Source organism: Pavona decussata, unplaced genomic scaffold (genome assembly GCF_977016875.1).
Source record: "Pavona decussata unplaced genomic scaffold, jaPavDecu1.1 SCAFFOLD_375, whole genome shotgun sequence".
NCBI lineage: Eukaryota > Metazoa > Cnidaria > Anthozoa > Scleractinia > Agariciidae > Pavona > Pavona decussata.
In genome coordinates this window covers 206,647-227,500 of record NW_028145750.1, presented here as the reverse complement: position 1 = coordinate 227,500, position 20,854 = coordinate 206,647, and the positions used below count along the sequence as shown (strand labels likewise).

At 38.7% G+C, this 20,854-nt stretch overlaps 1 long non-coding RNA gene across 1 annotated transcript; it reads right to left on the bottom strand.

The window, feature by feature from the left end:
• Window positions 1–17,432: 17,432 nt before the first annotated feature.
• Window positions 17,433–20,854, bottom strand: LOC146452233 (uncharacterized). Its single transcript, XR_014859795.1, has 3 exons — window positions 20,221–20,854; window positions 19,730–20,089; window positions 17,433–18,265 (listed from the first exon to the last, which is right to left on the bottom strand). It is a non-coding gene; the product is annotated as an uncharacterized LOC146452233 (long non-coding RNA).

The following is a 20,854-nucleotide window of genomic DNA, read 5'->3' as shown; positions in this document are numbered from 1 at the left end:
ACTCTGCAGTAGTGTACTAAGAGTGTCATATTAAATTTGGGAAAAGATATGATACATGTCATGTAACACAGTGTTTCATGCTGGGGAAATGAAATAATGATTATTATATGGATGTGTAATTTCTACCCGGGCAGCTTCTGGCTATTTTATCCAGCCCTTCAGACTCCACGTAAAGTTACTTAACTTCACTCATTAGGGACTTTAAGATACGGCGACTACGGACTACGGACTACGGACGAGACGAAAATTAGGACTGGGACGAGACAAGTGTGCTCTCGCTTCCCACCGTCGTAAGCTGGCGACGGTGTGTAGGCGAGGAATTTCACGTACTGCGATCAAGGTGAGTACAGAGTTATAAATTATTGTATGAGAAAAGAAAATTTTCGTTAGAATATGGTCTGAGGGCTTGATGCTATCTATCACGAACACGAAAAAGCACATATTTAGCAATTTCAAGCGCTTTTGAACTCCAAAAAGTGAAAAATTTACGGCTAAGTCGTGTTTACTGATTTTGACCGCCAATTTGTTTTTACTTTTATTTACATGAGAAACAAAACTTACGAGTGAAACACTCTCTTTGCATTTTGTAGACAAAAATGACTTCTCCTCAAGTGGAAATGTAAGTAAACAGCCTTTTTATCTTTGTACCGAAGTATTTGCAAGGAAATTATGATTGAAGTATTATCTAACCTGTCTATAAACGTGTGCATTAAATTTTGACTTGCAGCGTCTACAGAGTTGCACAGCAGACAACGAGAAACCATGGCTAGTGTAAATCCAGTCTAATACAACGCTGTAGATCATGCAAAGCTCGGGAACAGGACGAGGAAAGCGATAGATGAGATCGAAGTGTCTGCACGGACATGCTAGGCGTTTTAGCAGGAGACACAAACCACCTATTCCACTACACACAGTTCCTTGGGAGCACCTGAACTGTGGAGGAACCCCAAGAAGCTCGGCTAAACGAGGAAGATCTTCCTTGTTCACTCTGAACTCAGTTAAACATTCACTTGAGTCAAAGGAGTCGAGACAAAAACAATCGTACTCCCAGTATGGATATGATGGATTACTGACTTGTAGGCATCAAACAGAAGTACGAATTCTTCTTCGTCGATTATTTCGTCCACTAAAGAGTAAACCAGGGCATTTCGAACCTTTTCAAAAGACATTCTGGACGCAAAATATGAAAAAGTAAGCGAGTTTTTTTTTCTTGAGTTTACTTCGCGCTTTGTTCGTAGTCCGGTGTCTGTAGTCTGCGATCTTAACTTCGTATTTTCGCGCCACTGTTGTGTACTCGGCCCAGTCCTCCATAGTAAGAAAACCTTGCGTCCAACCGTAGTCTGTAGTCCGTAGTCACCGTATCTTAAAGTCCCTATTATTCCATGTGTACGTCCACCTTACCCAGGACATTTTGAAGAGTTTAGCATTGTCTTCACTGAAAACAGGTAACAAGGATAAAATGCTTTCAACTGAATCAAGGTGTTCAATGTTGTTTACTGCCATATCAACAAGTTCCAAACTGAAGCCAGTTGATAGGCTTACACTTCCTACACAACATCGTGAACTGCCAAGGGTGTTTCGAAATTGCAGAAGCTTTTGACGAAACAGGTCGCTTTATTTTTGAGAGACAGTGACTGTGCTGGAGGCAGGTGCTGTGCTGGGAAGAACATCTTCACTAACCGGTTTGACTTTACTTTTGCACAGTTGACAGGTACAAATGTTTTTTGTGATGGTCACAGCAACTGTGCAGAATGCCCAAAGTGTTGAAGAATAATTTCACGTTTGCATTCAGTTGTAGTAGGAAACTGCGGATTCTGGCTCAACCGACATAGCCATTTTATGATTTTAACCATCCCCCCCCAAAAAAAAAAATTACCCTCAATTCAGCGTAAAATTCAAGAAAATTTTCAAAATTTTGGAATAATACAAATTTACCTTTTTAAAAAACGATCCCAAATCCCAAACCCAAATTTGAATTTTGTGAAAAAAATTTTTATTGAAATGGATTACTCAAAAATGAAATTGAAAGAACTCAAAAAAATTTGCAAACAACGAAAAATTCCTTATGCTCAAAACATAAAAAGAGATTATTCAAATTCTAACCCAAAACGACCAAGATACTTTAAAAATTAATCATCAGGAACAAAAAGCGAAAGAACTTGCAGAAAAATGGAGAGAAAATAATCCTGAAAAAGTGAAAGAATATTGGAAAAAATTTAGGGAAAATTGTGGAAGAAAAAAACTTATTACAAATGTTAATCCTAAAGAAGAAAAATGGATTAAAAATGAACTGCAATTAAAAACTACGTAACAATAAAATTAAAAAAAAATTATTTGTTCCCCAAATAAAATGGACCACACAAAACTAAAGTGGGAAGAACTCATAAAAATAGTGGCTTACGCGTAAGCCGGTTTTAATATTAATGAGAAGAATAATTCAAAGGGACTTTTCCTCGGCTTATGCCTAAGTCGGTAAACATTTTTAGAGATAGTCTCTGAAAATTATTTTCTTTCACATTTGAACTCAATATCATCAATCACAATGTTTCCATTTTTCATCACGTTTGAAATTGTCGCAGAGCACAAATTCATTCCATTCATTGCTTCCTTTCTTGTGACAAATTCAAATCGCTCCAAATGGGCTTGAGAACACATAAGGCTTTTTGATAGTTTTGTTTTGTTCTGAAGAAAGACCAAGCGCTTGTTTCAACTCATTATTCGTGAAAATTACGTTGGTTTTTTTTTTGCTTCTTTTTAGACATTTCAACAAGTGAAGAACGAGCAGGTTGCACAATGATTTCATCGCTTTGTTTGATTCATTCAATACATCGTTCTTTGTCTCTCTTGCAAGAAACAAATCAAAGAGGCCTTTTCCTCTCAATTTCAGTTTTAGATCGAGAAAATAGTTTTCCATTTTAAGTAACGCGTCGGAAACAGGTTTCATGCAACAGCAGGTCTTTGTCTTTTTCAACCAATCATGCTAACGTTTGTCTGTTGCATCAGACAAACAAAAAACGCATTTTCCGACGCATCAGAAACTCTTTCACAGAATCTGTCATATTTGTGAAATTTTCACAGAATTGTTTTATCTTGTGAAATAAACAATGAAAAACCATCTTCTCGCTTTTCAAATTCAACTCTCAACTCCTTACATCTAGAAGTGACCCTAATTGTTTTTTATATATTTTTAAAATTTCCTCTTTTAGGGCATCAACATCAACTGCCTTTTCAGGTTCACTCTTCACTGTCAAATCCTTCCTTTGTTTATTTCGAAGACTTTCTTTCATCAAAAAATATTTTTCAATTTCACGCAAAATCGAGTCAAACTCACCATTAGAGATGAAACCATCCCTCAAGGCTTTTGAAATCAATCGACTCATCAACAGATCCGGCGATTCAGCGAGACAAACAGTTTTTTCATGTTTTCTTATTTTTTTATCAACATTTTTGCTCCCAATCATGGCAGCCGACGAGAAAAGTGTCATCACCAAAGCTGCTCCACTTAAAGGAATTCCGACTGCAATCCTGATTCCACTCAACAAAGTTGCGAGACTGCATGATGTAAACAAAGTTACCAAAAATACAGTGCAAGATGTTATTTTTAAGGTAACTGATTTTGCCCTCTTATATTTTTGCTGATTTGTTTGTAATGAGATTTCATTTTTGAGTTGTTTTTTCTCAATCACAAATCTCTTGGAATGATATTTTGTTCACTCATGTTTTATTACACAAAGTCAAATTCAAATCTCAAAGGCAAACCATTAAAATCGATCATCTTGCCATTTTCATCCTTAACCAATTTTATTTTATTGAGTTAATGTATTTTCCGGAAGATATTTTTCGCAATGGGCTGTGCTTTTGTGAATATTCAACCCTCTCAAAAGGTTTTCCTTTGACGTCAAAACAACCCAAAACAGTTGAGGGATGTCCATTGAACAAATTTTCCATTTTATCCACAAGATCGCAGTTGATAAAGAGGTTGTTGAATGAAACCAAATGATTGATGGCAGAATCTCCTTTTTTTTAATGTATACCGTCTCTGAGCTTTTGGTATGTTGTTTTTTTCGAAATTCTTGTCCTGACTGCTATCAATCAAGTCACAAATATAAGACAGGTCACGGTCGAAAATAATTTTCCTGCCAAGAGGATTTTCGATGACAATTGAACCTTTTTCATGATCGTTAAGTTTTACTTTTATGCCTTCTTTATCAAATATTTCCTTCATCTTTTTTTCGAGTGTGTCAAGAGAGTAATTTCCGGGGTAAATTCTTTTGACAGAGCCAACGTTTTTGTCATCAAATATGCCGATTTCTCCTCTCTCTTTCAAATTGTACCAAGAATTATAAAAAGAGCAACTGATCAACCAGATGAACTCAAATTTTTCGATTGGCTCATCAAACCAAATTGTTTCATCATTTGAATATAACAAAAAAGTCAAAACAACCATTGTCTTTTCCAAAGATAAAAAATGGAAAACTTGTTGAAATGGATTCAATCCAGCCCAGAAGCAAAAAAAAAAAAAAAAACGGAGAAACTTCAAATCCAAATTTCCCAACGCTGAACTCAGCAAATTTGTTGCACAAGCAACTAATATCGACAAAAGGCATGTAACTGCTGACATAAATTTCATTGCTGGTCCTGGTTTTTGGTAAAGTGTTTCACTTTCCAACCCTAAAGATTGGTCTGATGAAATGAAGAAAGCTCTTGGAATTGGTGGCTTTCCACTTGAACTCATTCTCAATTGAAATCCTTCAAACTCTGTTCCAGCGGTTCCATTTGATGTCAAAATCCCAGAACTTTTTGGAGAAGTTCTCAACCAACCAATCAAACTTTTTGTGAAACCAAACGAAAGCTTCACAACAAAATTCAGAGAGATATTCACGGAAACAAAGATTTCCCACTAAACCGGGAAAGAATCAAGAAAATAGTTGAATTAACCGAGCATGGATCATTGGCCTCAACAACTCAACTTTGCCTTTTGGTGTGAAACAACAGCATCAGGCATTTCACGACATCTCCTCAATTCAGTTCCACCTCAAATCAAATCCTTTCTTCTTTTCCACATTAATTTCAGGACAAGAAGGATTCTCTTTGAAATGGGAGGAATTCAGAGTGAATCTGCTCTCCCGGGTGATCCCACATTAAGTCAAACTGAAACAAATTCGACATTCCTTCCTTTAACAGGTACCGCGCAGAATTTTTGCGATTGGGGGGACTAAATAAAATGCCGAAGACATTTTTCGCGCGCGGTTCCAGGCGCAAGCGTCCTAGGCTGGTCCGGGCGCATGCTCTTCCAGAAAATTTTTAAAATAAATGCTCCTAGAATGGCTAAAAATACATCCCAATATAGCAGACAGTGAATTATCTTATTATTTATCAGGCTAATAAACACCAAATTTGAACTATAATAACAAAACATCAAACACAAGGAAAATCCCAAAAATTACTTTTTAGCACGTTGATAAATCTAAATCAGTGAATTAACCAAAGTTGCGAAAACGGCTTTCATTTCACTGGACAAATTCATTTGCTACATCTAGAAGCCGAATTTTATCTGTTCTTGCCTTGTGGGTATGCAATAAAGCTACATTATTAAAAACGTTGCTGTTTGAAACAGGTTGCTCTCACATTCCACCTTGTTGCACAGAATTTAGTCAAGCCGGATGCTGAAATAACTTCTTCTTCATCTTCCATTTCTATATTTGACTTAATTTAACCGAGGAAGTTTTCGCATTTTGGCGAGAACTTGACTAGCTTTACAATTTGATTTGTGTTATTTACTCGTGTCTCTTCCCCCTGGTGGTGTGCCTTGTCGTGGCGGGGAAGCTTGTGTGACCTTACGACCCCCAGGGCTATGCCCGCGGGAGCCTTGTGCTCCTGGCAGGTCTAACCATGCCGGATTGGTCTGCGCGGTGAGGGTCCAGACTAAAGCAGCACCAACTGGGGAGCCATAATACCCCTAAGGGAAGGAAAACCCTGACAGAAAACCACCGGCCCTCCAGGTCATGGGGGTTGGGCGGTAGGCCAATCACTTGCCCCCGGAAAAAAACGGAAGATTACCGAAACTGCAATTTCTCAAGTACTAATTAGCAATGGCGAAGCTGTGGCCGTGGACGGAGGCACAACCGGACACACCATGACGTCAATGGGTGAAAGCCTACAGGAAGCCCACAGACCGACAAGATCATTGGCAACGCCAAAATCAAGAATGCGTGTGGGATGCTGGAACATACGAACAATGTACACAGTTGGAAAAGCAGCGCAAATAGCACGAGAGATGGAAAGGTACAGACTTGATCTGTTGGGACTAAGTGAGATACGATGGACAGGAGCAGGATGTATTAAGATGGGGAATGGCTATACAATGATTTATGCTGGAGAAGAAATTGAGCATCAGATGATGAAAAGGACGAATTCTACGAGCAACTTCAAAGAACTTTTGATACATGCAACCGTCATGACATAGTTATTGTTATAGGAGATCTGAATGCAAAGGTTGGTGACGACAACAAGGATGTGAAAGGAATAATGGGAAAACATGGACTGGGTAACATAAAGGATAATGGTGAAAGGCTATGCGACTTCTGCTCAATGAACGGTCTTGTCATCACAGGAACATGCTTTCCACACCGAACAACTTATAAAGCGACTTGGGTGTCACCTGATGGAAGGACTCAAAATCAGATCGATCACATGATGGTCCGTAAAGAATGGAGGAGGTCTGTGGAAGACACACGAGTGTACCGGGGTGCAGATGCAGCAAGCGATCACCTTCTGCTAATCATGAAAATAAAGCTGAAACTACATAGAAACCCAGATAGAGCAAAGACTAATGCAAGACTTGACACAAACAAACTGGAAGACGAAATGTTCAAGTCCAAGTTCAGCGTCGAACTGCGAAACAGATTTGCAGCATTAGAGGTGGAGGAAAACATCAATGAAGATTGTATGCAAATGGAAAAAAATTTACATAGAAACTGCTGAGAAAGTACTAGGCCGGGTGAAAAAGAAAAACAAGCAGTGGTTGAGAGAGGAAACCTGGAAAGCAATAGATCAACGACAGATGATCCACGACAAAATACACTGCACGAAATCAGAGAGAATAACAAGCAAGCTACGAGTAGAGTACAAATTGAAAGACAGAGAGGTTAAACGCAGAGCAAGGGAGGATAAACGAGCTTGGCTAGAACAGTTAGGAAATGAAGCAGAAAAGTATGCCGAAAATGGGAGAAATAGGGAACTGTACCAAACAGCAAAGAAAATCACAAACAAGAGACGGCGCCAAGTTGCAGCAATTAAGAACAAGAGGGGTGGGACAATAAAAGACAAGAATGCCAGACTTGAAAGATGGGCTGAACATTTTGAGGAGGTGCTAGTCAGGGAGGCCCCAATGAACCCAATTGAAGAGAACGAAGTGGAGGAAGACGAAATTAGCGAGATGGATACAACAGAGATAAGGGAAGTAGAAGTAAGGGAGGCACTGAAGAAGTCAAAGAGTGGAAAAACACCAGGTATAGATGGCATTCCAGCGGAGCTGTACAAAGCAGATAGTGATGTGGCAGTTAAGGAGCTGACAAGACTGTTTGATAAGATATGGCACGAGGAGAAGGTACCTGAACAATGGAAGAAAGGCTTGATAGTAAAAATACCCAAAAAAGGCGACCTGAAAGAGTGCAAGAACTGGCGTGGTGTGACATTGTTACCTGTGGCTAGCAAAGTAATGGGCAGTCATCATACAGAGAATCCAAAATGGGGTAGACAGTGTCCTTAGAAAAGAACAAGCTAGGTTTCGAAAGAACAGGAGCACAGTAGACCAAATATTCATCCTCCGTAACATCATAGAACAGGTGAATGAATGGCAGGCGACACTTTATGCACACTTTGTCGACTTTGAAAAAGCTTTTGACTCACTACACCGCGAAGGACTGTGGAAAATCATGAAGGCCTATGGGATCCCAGACAAGCTGATAAGAATGATGAAGATCATGTATGAAGACTCTGAATGTTCAGTACTGGATGAGGGAGAACAAACAAGATGGTTCAAGATCACAACTGGCGTTAAGCAAGGATGTGTCATGTCACGTTTCTTATTCCTGCTTGCAGTAGACTGGGTAATGCGAAGAACAACAGAAGGACAAAGAAATGGCATCAGATGGAACTTTACAACTACACTTGAAGATCTCGATTTTGCAGACGATATAGTCCTTCTCTCATCAAAACACCAACAAATACAGGACAAGACCAACCGACAGATAATGCAGGGGGAGAGTGGGGCTGAAATTAAATGCGCAAAAATGCAAAGTGACGAGAATGAATGCACGAAGAGAAGACAAAGTAATGATTGAAAAAAAGGAAGTTGAAGACCTCGAAAGAGTTTGTATATCTGGGCGCGACTGTGACAAAAGAGGGTGGTGGCACGGAAGACATCAAGAAACGTCTAAGCAAGGCACAGGGAGCTTTCTACAACCTTAAGAAGATCTGGAATACAAGGAGCATTGGTCGGAATACAAAAATCAAACTGTTTAAGACTCTGGTACGACCAGTGCTATTGTATGGATGTGAAGCATGGAAATTAACAGCTGCCGAAGAGAAGAAATTGGATAGATTTCAGTTCACATGTCTAAGACGGATATTGAGAGTATGGTGGCCGCAACGCATGAAAAACGACACAATTTCAGAAATAACAGGCGTGAGAAAGATAAGTGACGAAATACAAAGGAGAAGATGGAACTGGATTGGCCATGTGCTTAGAAAGGACAGGAACGATGATTGTATGGTAGCAATGGGATGGCAACCCGAGGGAAAGAGGAAAGTGGGGCGACCTAAAATCACGTGGAGGAGGACAGTGGAAAGAGAGTGCAGACAAGAAAGGTGGACCAGCTGGGCTGAAGCCAGGACTGCAGCAAAAGACAGGACTGGTTGGAAAACGAAAGTTGCAGCCTTATGCGCCTCATGGCGCGGAGAGAACTAACTAACTAACTATTTACTCGTGTCTGACAATATTTTGCAGTGACTCGTTGCATCTTTTGATTAAGTGAAATTCGTCACTAAGTGTGACGGGGGAAAGAAACAGAAATTTCGCAGAGCCTTGCAAACTAACCCCCAACTATTGCACACACAAAGACCAGACCAGCACACAGGGAACTCCATGCCCTACTCTCTTTTACACTTCAACTTAGCGAATGTGCATGGCAATGTGTAGGATGAGCTTTGTTCTGAATATCTTGAATTTGCTTCGCAACCCCCGACCTTTTACCCAACATATTGCAAAATTATTGGGGGGGGGGAGGGCTGAAGCCCCCCCTTCCGCGGCTCCGCGGTCCCTGTTTAAGAAAATCTGTGCAGAATTTCAAATCTCATCCAAAACAGATTTGAGATTCATTTTTGGTCAAAATTTTGGCTTGGGATATGTGAACAATTTTTCCTCAGGAGAAGGAGACTTTGCACAAAAGCATTGGACTTATCCCCCAGCAACCCTTCAAAATCGATCAAGCCAAAGATTCGCAGATGAAGGAGGAACTGACGAAAAAGGAAACCGAATTGATTTCATCAGGAACGATCAAGGAGCTGACAAACAGTTTGAATTTTTTATGCCAAACGGACCCCTCAATGGTCTTTCTCAAGCAGGAATGGCAAGACTCAATCAATCAATTGAAGCATTTGTTCATTGCATTCTTGGAGCACAAGTCAACGTCAGATCATCAACCCTGGGTGAATTTGGAGGTGCAAAGGAAGCTCAAAGAGAATTTCTCATCTTGATGGAAGATGCAATCAGACAGCCTGACTTGAGCAAATCGATTCAAAGATTTCAACTTGTGATTGATGAGGCAAAAGTCAGACTTGATCTTGCTGTTTCGCCAGGAACAGGGCTAATGCCTTCGGATCTTGTTCTGAACACTCAAAGCACAGTTGGATACAACAACAATCTGAAAAAAGCAACTGGAAACATGAAACTCGGAGTCAACTCTGATGTTAATTTGGACTTGAAACATGTTGGAGTCAGGATGATGGATGGAGGACCATCAAAAACCAACAGACCCTCCTCTCATCCTTCAAATCCAATTCACCAAGAGCAACAAAATGAAAGCAAAAAAAACCAAAACCACTGCCTTTGGATTCCTCACTAGTCACAAAAAAAACTTCAGGTATCAAATGAAAGCCAAAAAAAAAAGAAGAATCAAACCGTGAAACTTTGAAATCTGGCCTTATCATTGCAGCATCATTTGGAGCATTTGCCATTCTTCGAATTTTTCGTTGAGTTAAATCCAATGGATTAAACTCAATTTTTTTTAATCCTTTCAACCATGAAACTGCAACATCAAGAATCAGAGACCAAGCATTTTTTCCAAGAAAATCAACAACTTGTCCTGCAGTTTTGAAGATGAAACTGACGATTGTTCCAATCAATCCAGGAAGAAGTTGTCCAATCTTTTTTCCAAGATCTTTCAAGCCATTTTCAACTCCTTTGGCAACAGATTTGAGCCCATTTGTGAGTGCATTCACAATCACTCCGATTGTTGTGCCAACTGCAAGAAATACTGCTCCAACTGTGAATCCATACCTCTTGAAAATGTTTTTGATTTTCTCTCGAAGCGGCATTTCTCTTTCTCTTTCTTCAATTTGTGTTCTCAATCTGGCAACCTCCTCTTCTCTTTCTGCAACTCCTGTCTTAACTTTTGATGTTAAATCTGGAGAAGTGTTTTCATCGTTGATGATAATTTTGCCATTTTCATTTTGTCGATTGAGTTCTGCCTCTTCTTCAATCAACTCTTCAAGAGTTTTTGTCGAGTTTAGTCTTTCTTCAAGAGTGTTTCTTTCTTTTAGTTTCTTTGCAAGATCAGTTTTGATTTTTTCATCCTTTGTTTGTTCCTTCTCTTTGGTTTTCACTTGTTTCTGGAAATACTCAAGCTCCTTTTTTTCATTTGCAATATCACTTTTCAGATTTTTTTTCCAGTTGCTCCAGTCTTTGAAGTTCTGTTTCATTTTCCAGATTTGAACCATGTTCTTCTGAAAGAGAATCAATATGAGCTTTCATTCGTTCGAGTTTGCTTCGCAGATCATTCACTTTTTGTGGAGTTATTTGTGTTTCAGAAGAAAACTTTTCTGCTTCTCTCAATCTCTACTGGGTTTCTTTTATTTTTTCATTTTCCTGCAAAATCACAGATTCAGCTTTTTTTCCAAGAAAAGGTTTATACTTATTCAAGAATGTTTCAGAAAGTTTGAAGCCAAAGCCTTTTTTGTTTTGAACGATAATCTTTATTTTGCCACCTCTTGAACCATGTGCAACAATTTTCACCTGTTTGATTCTCTTTATCTTCGTAATTGATTTCACCAATTTGTTTAAAATCAACAGTTAGATAACGATTTTTGATGAAGTTCATTACACCAGTTGGTTTTTCCTCCCTTTCAGCGCCGAAAAGTGACTCTCTGAGACGAGAGATTGTTCCTATTAGTTCACCCTCAATGAAACATGTTTCAGCTGATCCATCTCTCTCGTTTTCTCTGTTTTGATTTGTTCTTCTTTGCATTTCATGTTGCTCACCAGTTTCTGATTCTCCTCCTCCTGTTTCAAAAGGATTTCTGTTGACTTCTTCATCGGAATCTTCATCTTCATCATTTTTATCTTTTTCTTCATTTGGAATTAAAGGATCTCTATCTCCAAATTCTGCCTTATTAAAATATTTCTATTAAAAATGGAAGTCAGTGAAAAAATCAATCTGAATTTTGAGAACAAAAACGTCAAATGCTTTGAAGGCAGACAGAACTGTTCACAGAATCACATTCAATCCAAACAAAGCTTCCCCCGGTGAAACACTAAGGATTCCAGTCCCAAAGCTTCACGCGGGAACAGTTTTGGTTCCAGGTTCACTTGGGTTGATTTTTGATTTGGTTGTGAGTGGTCATGCAGATAATTTTCTGGTGAAAAATGTTTCAAGAGCATTGTTTTCCAGCTTGAAAATCAAGTTCGCAGGAGAAATTGTTGTTGACACAGACGGTTGGGATCTTTTCAAGCTCTGGGAAGATCTCTTTTTGACTAAACATGAGAGAGAAAACTTGTTGTGAGGGAATTCAATCTGAGGATCTTTCAAAATTCAGGTCCAATGCTGGAGACAAAAAGACTTCAAGAGTTGACAAGGAGAAAAAGCTCAATGAAATCTTCAAAAACAAATACAACTTGAACGGAAGAAATACCCTTTTTATTGTTTTCTTTTTTAGTCGAAGTAATATTACATTTTTTTCTTGTTTGTCTGTGTTGTTCCTTTTTTCGCTCGTTGGTTGCAGTGCATTTGACCAATTCAGTCACTGTGCAAGTGGATTCTTGACTCTTACAGGTGGAGGGAATTCTTCTAAAGATGAAATTATATCAGTATCACTTCCCTCACTAGACAAACTTTTAGCATCATCAGAATCATGGTAACTATACTGCTTTTGGCCATTTTCCTCCTCTTATAGGTCACAGACTTCAGCAGTGCTCAACTTTGGAGGCTCAACTTCGAATTTTCTTGTTTTGGTGTTTTCTTCGAGACTTTCCACTATTGCCAGATTTCACTTTCTGAAGCTGCAGGAACTTGATAGTTTCTTTAAGGCTTTTGATATTTTCTGAAATTTCGGTAATTCTTTCTTTCCGAACTTCTTCTTGCACATACTTTCTCTTCTCTCTTCTCCCCTCTTCATTGGTGGCTAACACTTTGGATCTTGACCCCTTCTTTGAGTAATTGTAACCATCACTGTGGTCTTTCTCCCTTGCTAGTGGCAACAGTTTTCCCTTATTCAGAAGGAAAGTTCCATCATCTTTACACAGTTGAAAACTGGCATCGTTAATGGCTTTTTGATATCTGGTAAGTTCGTGCTCAGGAGTATTAACACCAAATATCTTACTTTGGTTTCTAAGCTCTGTGATTTCTGTAGTTGAAACATTAATTGTTTCTTGTCTTTCCTTACAAAAATAATTTAAAAATTCCAGTTAGTTCAATTGTGTGTAGCTAAAATTACTTGCACAGTTGCTTTACATTAACTATACAGTTTTGGTATCAGTTTGCCTTTATTTACTTTTTTGTTAATCATAAAATCTCTCTTCTTTTTCTTTTTGAATTTGTCCTGAAATGAGAAGGATCTCTATTTGCATGACCTGCCGAATCAAGTGTAGACTAATTACAAAACATGGTACACATAGACAGGTTTTACAAATTACAACACATGTTATGTGGTATGGAATTATTATTTAATGAATGATAGCAACGTTTTCACCCAAAATAGTTTGAATAGCTGTTGTTACATTTGAGCCTGTGGTCAAATATTGTTTTGTTTAAGAAAGCATACTAACAAGGCAAGTGGATGAATACAATGCAGATGATTCCCGATAATAATTGTGACAACAGCTGCCATGTACCTAAATGCTACGAAACTTAATGTAAAATGGTGTACCTGTGTTAAACAAAAACCAAGAGGCTTTTGCATACAGTGCCTGGTCCATGACCACTACAATCTCTTTAAGATCAAGAGCCTTTCTTATTCCATCCGACTGACGAAGAATCTCATTCACTGTTGTCAATTGGGTAGCAGGACCATTGATGCTTGGTAGATATGAAATTACATCTTGTGCTTGAGTCATAATGTTAAAGCTGGTCCAGCTTGGGATCTTCTGGCTGTCACATCTAGCTTTTCTTGCAAGCAACCATATCAAATCTTTCATTTCTGCTAGGCATGCATCTAAATGCTCGTCTTCATTGTCATCTTGATTATTCATGGGTGTTACTGGGAGAGGTTGAACGTCTTGCTTAATGGTTCTCTGTTTTCAATTCTCAATAACGGGAGGGGTGATACAGGGAAGGTGTGGACCAAAAACAGCTGGTTGAACTGCAATCCCATTTACCCAATGAGTCGTGCCCTCTCCTGTCAGAGTTTCCTCAAGACGGTCAATGTTGTCCCAGGCTAGGTTGGTAAAAACATTCGGTTGAACAGTTGTTGGAAGAATCGCGGCCTGGTTTAGGTTATCTGCCATTTTCTCTAGGCACAATGCTGTGTCGTTTTCTTCCAACTGGGAGTAAGATACCCCGTGACCAAATCTGTTGAGCAGCTGGATAACTTCTACATTTCCAGTCAACGTCTTCACTCAGTATGACAGAAGAATTTGTTTAGGGGGCTTACCTTGGCCACAGGTAACTGCATAAACAATGTCCTGGCTAAAAGATTCCACCAGGATCTTTGCTCGTTGAGAGGGGTTGTTGTTACCAGGGTAACACTTACAGACATTCTAGATAACTTCGATGAGCAGAACGTGTCTGTTGTCGTCATTTGTTTCTTTAAAATAGGAGTTAAGTAGTTGTTTCTATGAATATGAGATCTTTTCTAAGTTTAGGCATCAATAAGTTAAAAAATACTGAGTTTTTACGTGAGCAAATCCGTGTGGACAACACACTGGTGCTTGCTTCAAGTGTTGTGGTCAGTGGTAGGTGTTGAAGGCTCAGACATATTATGCCTAAAAATATGCCGGAATACTATTTCTTCTCAAAAAACGTTTTCCAACTCACTTAGCGCTTTCTGTAGACAATATTCCCTCCTTAATGGATGGGTTTTCTATCGCGTAATCCTGCTTGGGCAAAAAAAATTACCCTCGCCTCTCCCCCCTCAAAAACAACAGACAGCTGTGTGATAACAACTGCTCTTATACATATTTGGTAATAGTGGGTTAAGATCTTTCAAAAAAGCTATGGTTCCCTTTGTCCCCCTGAGTGGTACTAGCAACCCTACCTGGCTGATGCACTAATTCATTTTTCCATTGTTTTCCTTTATCTACTGTCGAATGTGTTTCTTGAAGAAATATAATGCTTGCTTTTTGTTACCTGCACCATGTAAACACTGCTCGTCTGTTTTTTTTTTTAATTATTTATGGCTCTCGCATTCAAAGCTAAAAGTAAATTTGCCGAACCCATTTTTAAAGTTTTCTTTTTTCTGTCTGTAATCAGAGAAAAGATGAAGAAGTAATTCATTTTAAAATTAATATAACATTTCTATCAAAAATTGGCCTACTGTGTAACACATTACCACAAATACACAAGCACACAAATAGTTTAACGTATTTTGCAGAGAGGACTAAAATGCAATTAATGTTATGATATCTGCACCGAAGGAGTTCCATGTCATTTCTCCTCCAGTTGTGCTCCTCTTTTACATTCTAAGTTTAAATGACATCAAAAACCCTGTGTAAACCTTGTAAGTTATAAATATTTGATCTAAAGAAGAAATATTACAACAATGATACACGTTTCTTATTTAGGCTTCAATAAAGTTCTCAGTCCGAAGAATCAACAAAAAGAAATTGATACCTATACATTATATTAGTCGAAATCAGAATTCTCAGAAGCAGGTAGGAAAAAGGACTTCAATTTTACTGTATCCTTAACTTTGTGAAGGATACGTGCAAGAATGTTCCAGGGGACAAAGGCATATTCTACTTCTTCTCGACTGCAGATTCCGTCTAGATGCCATTCCTTCAACTTCATCCTCTCCTCTCTCACATCTTTGGAGACATCAGAAATGAAAATCTTTGCGCATTCATAAGGATTATCCTTGAGCTTTGTGGCAGAATTTCGAAGAATAAATTGCTTGTCAGGATATTTCAACAAGTCGGCGTGTATTGGGCATTCTTCACCAATATCGTTCAGTTTGATCCTCTTCGCCAATGTAGTATTGTACGAATTAAAGCAATTGTACATTGCTCTGGTTACGTAGTTATGCGTTGTGTAATTCAAATGTCAATAATAATGTCAGATTAAGACAGTTACTCTATTTACTGACTTCGGCAGTCTTTTTTTGTTGACCTTACTGTCAGTTCTGTCGCATTTTCTCGTTCTTGCTTTTGTTCATACTTCAGTTGATTCACCACCTCTTTAACTGTGAAGTCGGTTTGCATTTTCTTACCCTGTTGTCCTTTCTTACTCTTTGCATTATCACTGGCTTTGAGATAGTTGCCCCATTGATCATATCTTGGAACAAATGCAGCAAAAATTGGACTTGGATGGGACTGAACACGTCTGGCTTTGACCTTGCAGTAGCTTCTGTAGGAGAAATGATGTCACAGGAATCATAACCAGGCTGGAGTGGGTCTTCCACGTTTTCTTTTAGCCTCTCTTCATAACATTTTTCAGCATTTCGCATGATTCTGTGCAGTGCATGCGGCACCTTAACAGATGATCTTCTTTTCTCAAAAACCCTATAATATCGTTCAGCAGTAGACTCCCTGTGGGCCATCAGATTAGGTTAAAAAATAAAAACAAAACGCACAAATTTCTTTGAAATACGCTGAATGCACGTGAAGTGAGAAAAGGAGGAAACATCCTTAATGTCTAGGTCTGGCAACTCACCTGCCTAAGATGGCGATTGCATGTGAGGTCTTGAACTGTTGTAGGATTGCTGCATGCAATGTTATTTGTTATTTGAGTGGTAGAAAATGTTCCACTGTGTTTCCAGTGAGTTATTCAAGGCAAATTCACAAGAACAAGACCTTTTCTTGAAATGAGAACCAAATTTTTCATTATTTGACATAGATTTTATAATTTGTAACTTTTCGCAAAAGTTTGTTGCTCCTCTCCACTCCCTAAAAAGGAAATTCCTTCTGACGTTTTGCCTAAACTGACCAACCATGAATTATAAGTGAGATGAATGAAAGGTCAGCCATCATCAGAACAAGCATAAACTAAAGCTTTGGGCTATCAGTCCATTAGCAGCTGTTTTCCTCAAGGCAAACCACCACTTAACTGATAGGGTCCATCAATTAAGTTAGCCAGCAGATGGAATTTAAGTAAAGTTTACTGAGAATCACTTTTGACGTGAAACTGTTTCCTTTTCAAACTTCAAAACCTTTAAACCTCAGTGATGTTACCACTCATGTTGACCAAACTATGTGTTTTTCTGAAACGTTATTATTAAAAGTTATTTTTTCACCCAGAACCAAAGATTTTTCCAGCGGTCTCGCCAAACCCTTAAGCATCAACGTAGTGTGCTATGCAACATATGGTTAACCCTTTCAGCCTAAATTTCCTGCAGACTTCAAACATTTCTGCGAACCTAGTCTATTTATTACTTAATAGCTCCTCTGCCTTCAAGTTTACCACCCTATAAACTATATGTCATTTAACTCAGGAGAGAGTGTTCTTTCATTTTAAGTATAAGGAGAACACTGTCAGAGTAAAAACGACCCCTCAGACAGACGTTTTTAGTGTCACCCACTAAACTGTAAAAAAGTTAATTTTCTTCCCTACCTGAAAATGAAACGTTCTGTCAACAGGACACAAAACCGATGTATTCATCACAAAAAATAGCATTTCAAAGAATCAAATGCTTTTTATTCTATCAAAATATCATTTTCACAGCCCAAGTTATGCCAAATTTTCTACAGCAAGGTACCACCTGGCCATTTACAAAAAAAAAAATGGCTGACATGCCACAGTTCCAACTGGAGCATTGAGGGGGCAGTCTGGTCAAATTTGGACAAAATTTGAACACTTCTAGGGAAAATGGTTGACACACAATATAGCCTTACATCATGTACTTTTATGTTATGAAATTATAGTAACAACATCAATCTGCAATTTCACGCGAAAAAATTACCTTAATAAGTTAGTGATTAACTAATCTTGCATAAATTATATAACTGCACTTATCCATAATGGGTTGCTGCCCCACCCTATAATTTCATTGATTATTCAACCAAATTCAATCAAACTTGGTGGGTACTTAGTGGATACCAAAAAGCATAAAATGAACAGAAGAATTGTTTGTAACATGAATTCCGTTCTATGGTTACCAAACACGTAGCTTATTAGCATAATTAATGATAATTTGAAAAATATGAAAAGAAACCAAAAATTGTCTGCTCATTTTATAGTTCACATATCAAGGAGCACTTGTACCAAATTTGGTGTGAATCCATTAAATACCCATGAAAAAAGTTGGGTGGGGGCAGATTGTGTATGCGGAATCTTCTTATTTTAGAAAAATGACTGGTAAAGTTAGGTTAGGTTTTGCCAATGAAATAATTCGCTCCAAAACTCACAGAAAAGGTTTAACCTTGAAGAATCTCACTCAAAAATGAAAACATAAGTTGTTTATGTTTTCTGGTACGTAAGATTTTTTTCTTGGATTACTTTCCATTTCCTACAGTGCTACTGAGGTCATTAAAAGCACCAGCTTTTGTAACTCCTTTTTTGTGGACTCTTTCTTCCTCTGCTTTCAGTTTACTTTGCCTGATGGCCTGTCTGACCGTCTTGTACAGGGTGTTTCAAAAGTTCGTGGACACTTTTTTTAATACAAATAAATGACAGTTTTAGGAATCCGATGTTAATGAAGGTTTTCCAGTTTTATGTACATCGTTTCCTTTGACCTCTGTTGAAACATCAATATCCAGAGTGCCCCCCCTTTGTTCTGTATAACGTTTTTGAGCTGTTGCGGCATGGAACGAGCTAGCTCCCTTAGGCTTGCTAGCGGTATGTTCCGCCAGGCTTGCCGTAACCTTGATTTAAGTCCTCCCATCGTCTTAGGGATCGGATCTCTGTATGCAGCTTCGTCGATGATGCTCCATAGGTTTTTAATGGGGTTAAGGTCAGGTGAATTTGCTGGCCACTCATCTTTTTGGATAAAATTCTGGAGGTTTCTCTTACACAACACTGCTGTGCTGCTTTCGCCGTATGAGCTGGTGCGCCATCTTGAACGAAGGTCGCACTGCTATTGTTCGTGAAAAGCTTTGTATTACAGGCTATTCTGTTGTACATCTTCGGCTGAAAAGAGGCTTCACTTCTTTCTCAGGGATTTTTGTGATATAATACTCTGCCGCTACAGTTTGTCCTTGCAAGATGAAATGTAAGGAAGTAAGGCCGCAGCCTGTCATGCCACCCCAAACCATCCATTTGGCGCTTCCTTTAACTTGGTACGATGGCGGAACTTGACTCTCCTTTGAGCCCCATACGATATCGTTTTTAGGGTTCGGAAGATGAAAAAGGTATTTAGGGCACTCATCGCTAAAGAGTAAATTTCTCCATTCATCTGCTGTAAATTTACAATATTTACGAGCGAATACTAAGCAAGCTTTCCCCTGGTTGTTGCTCAGAAGTGAAAGCTTTTTTCGTTTCAAAGGCTTTCATCCTTTTCTTGACATATACTTCCACACTGTTGGTGCAGATCCAGGCAGACCTTTGTTCTTCAGTTGTTTGCTGATTTTTCTTGTAGAATTCCTCTTTTATACTTTGCTTTTTCTATAACTTTTTTTGCGCTTCTGTCAAGGACTGATGGTCGACCACTCCTTGGCTTGTCGTAAAACTCTTGTGAACTTGACCACTTCCCTACCCAGCTCTTGCTTTTTTTGCAGTATTCTAGCCGTTTCTCGAACAGATACTCCAGGTGATCGTAGAATTGCTGCCTGTGCTCTTAAATAGACTGCTTTTTTTAGGGTTCATAGTTAGAAATTATATGAAGACGTTGAAAATCTACAGTATGTAGTTGCTACTGAAAACAGACAAAAATGGCGGGAAAGTACAGAAACACACACGACACAGATTTGCACCTTTTGGCGGGAAAATCTTTATTTCAACGAGGCTTTTTATCTGACTCATACAAAAGTTCTGAAAATCGATAAACAATAGGATTTGTTAATATCTGCAAGAAAATGGAGAGAAATATAAGAAATCTGGATAAAGTATAGACTTTTTAAAATGTCCACGAACTTTTGAAACACCCTGTACTGTTCAGATACTCTTAAGCTTCCCTGCTGAACCCTTTGCTGGTCTCTTCTGACACCACCCTCAATAGTGTGAACACCAACAGGAATGCCACTCTTACTCATTACAGCATGTTTTGATGTGGCACCATTGCTAAAGTGAAGGGCAGCTGAAATTCCAGCCATCTCAACCCTTTTACATCCACACCTTTTATGTTTGGGGCATCTTATCCACACCAGCGAGTTTATTGACTCATTTCGATTTTGATTAAATCCAGGCAAACACCTTTTCTTCTAACTCACAGGAAGAGCATGTGATGTAGAAACTGGAGCTCAAACCATAGCAACAATTAGTGTCCTCTATTATCTTTACCGTGCCTATAAAACAATTTATAATTATAATTTATTATAAGTCATAACAAAATGTTTCTATATAGTAATTGCCTATAAGAACAACAAGTCTAGAGAACCTTATTTCGAAAATGACACATTTTCTTCTGAATTCTTACCTTTACACCGTCCTGATGATAAATGAATTCGATTGAATGTGTCACGTAAGCTGGAAATTGCAATAAATCTGTATATCCCTCTGCATCCTTAAGACTAGTACAGTCTTCTTCATCACTGGAGAAGTCAGCATCTTGCTTTTCTAACTTTTTCTCGCCCGCAGAGATGGGTGTTTCGGGGAGACTATCTGCCACAACATCTTCGTCATGAACGAAAGTGATCGATGCGAGAGGAGAAGCCTCAGACAAACGAACTCGCTTAATCTTGTCCTCTTTTCGACCCTATGGAATCCTTTCGGCTTTTTATATGGCTGAACTCTCTGTTTTCCTCCTTTTCTGTTACCTTTAGGCATTTTAGTAAGCAATAATTAAGAAAACAATCCAACACGAATACTCAAAGAAAAGGATTGAACCAGACGGGGTTGATTTCGCGCTTTACTTAGCTGCCAGGCCTCCAAATGAAAGGGAAAGAGATGAACGGGGTTGAGGGAATTATTGATAAGGATTTTGGAATGATGCGATAGTTTTGACCGGTTTTTATCACGTTTTGATGTATGTTTATGAATCAGTTGCCATGGAAACGGAACAACAAGTCTCAACAACACTCAGAAAATTTATTTTTTGAGGGGTAAATGAC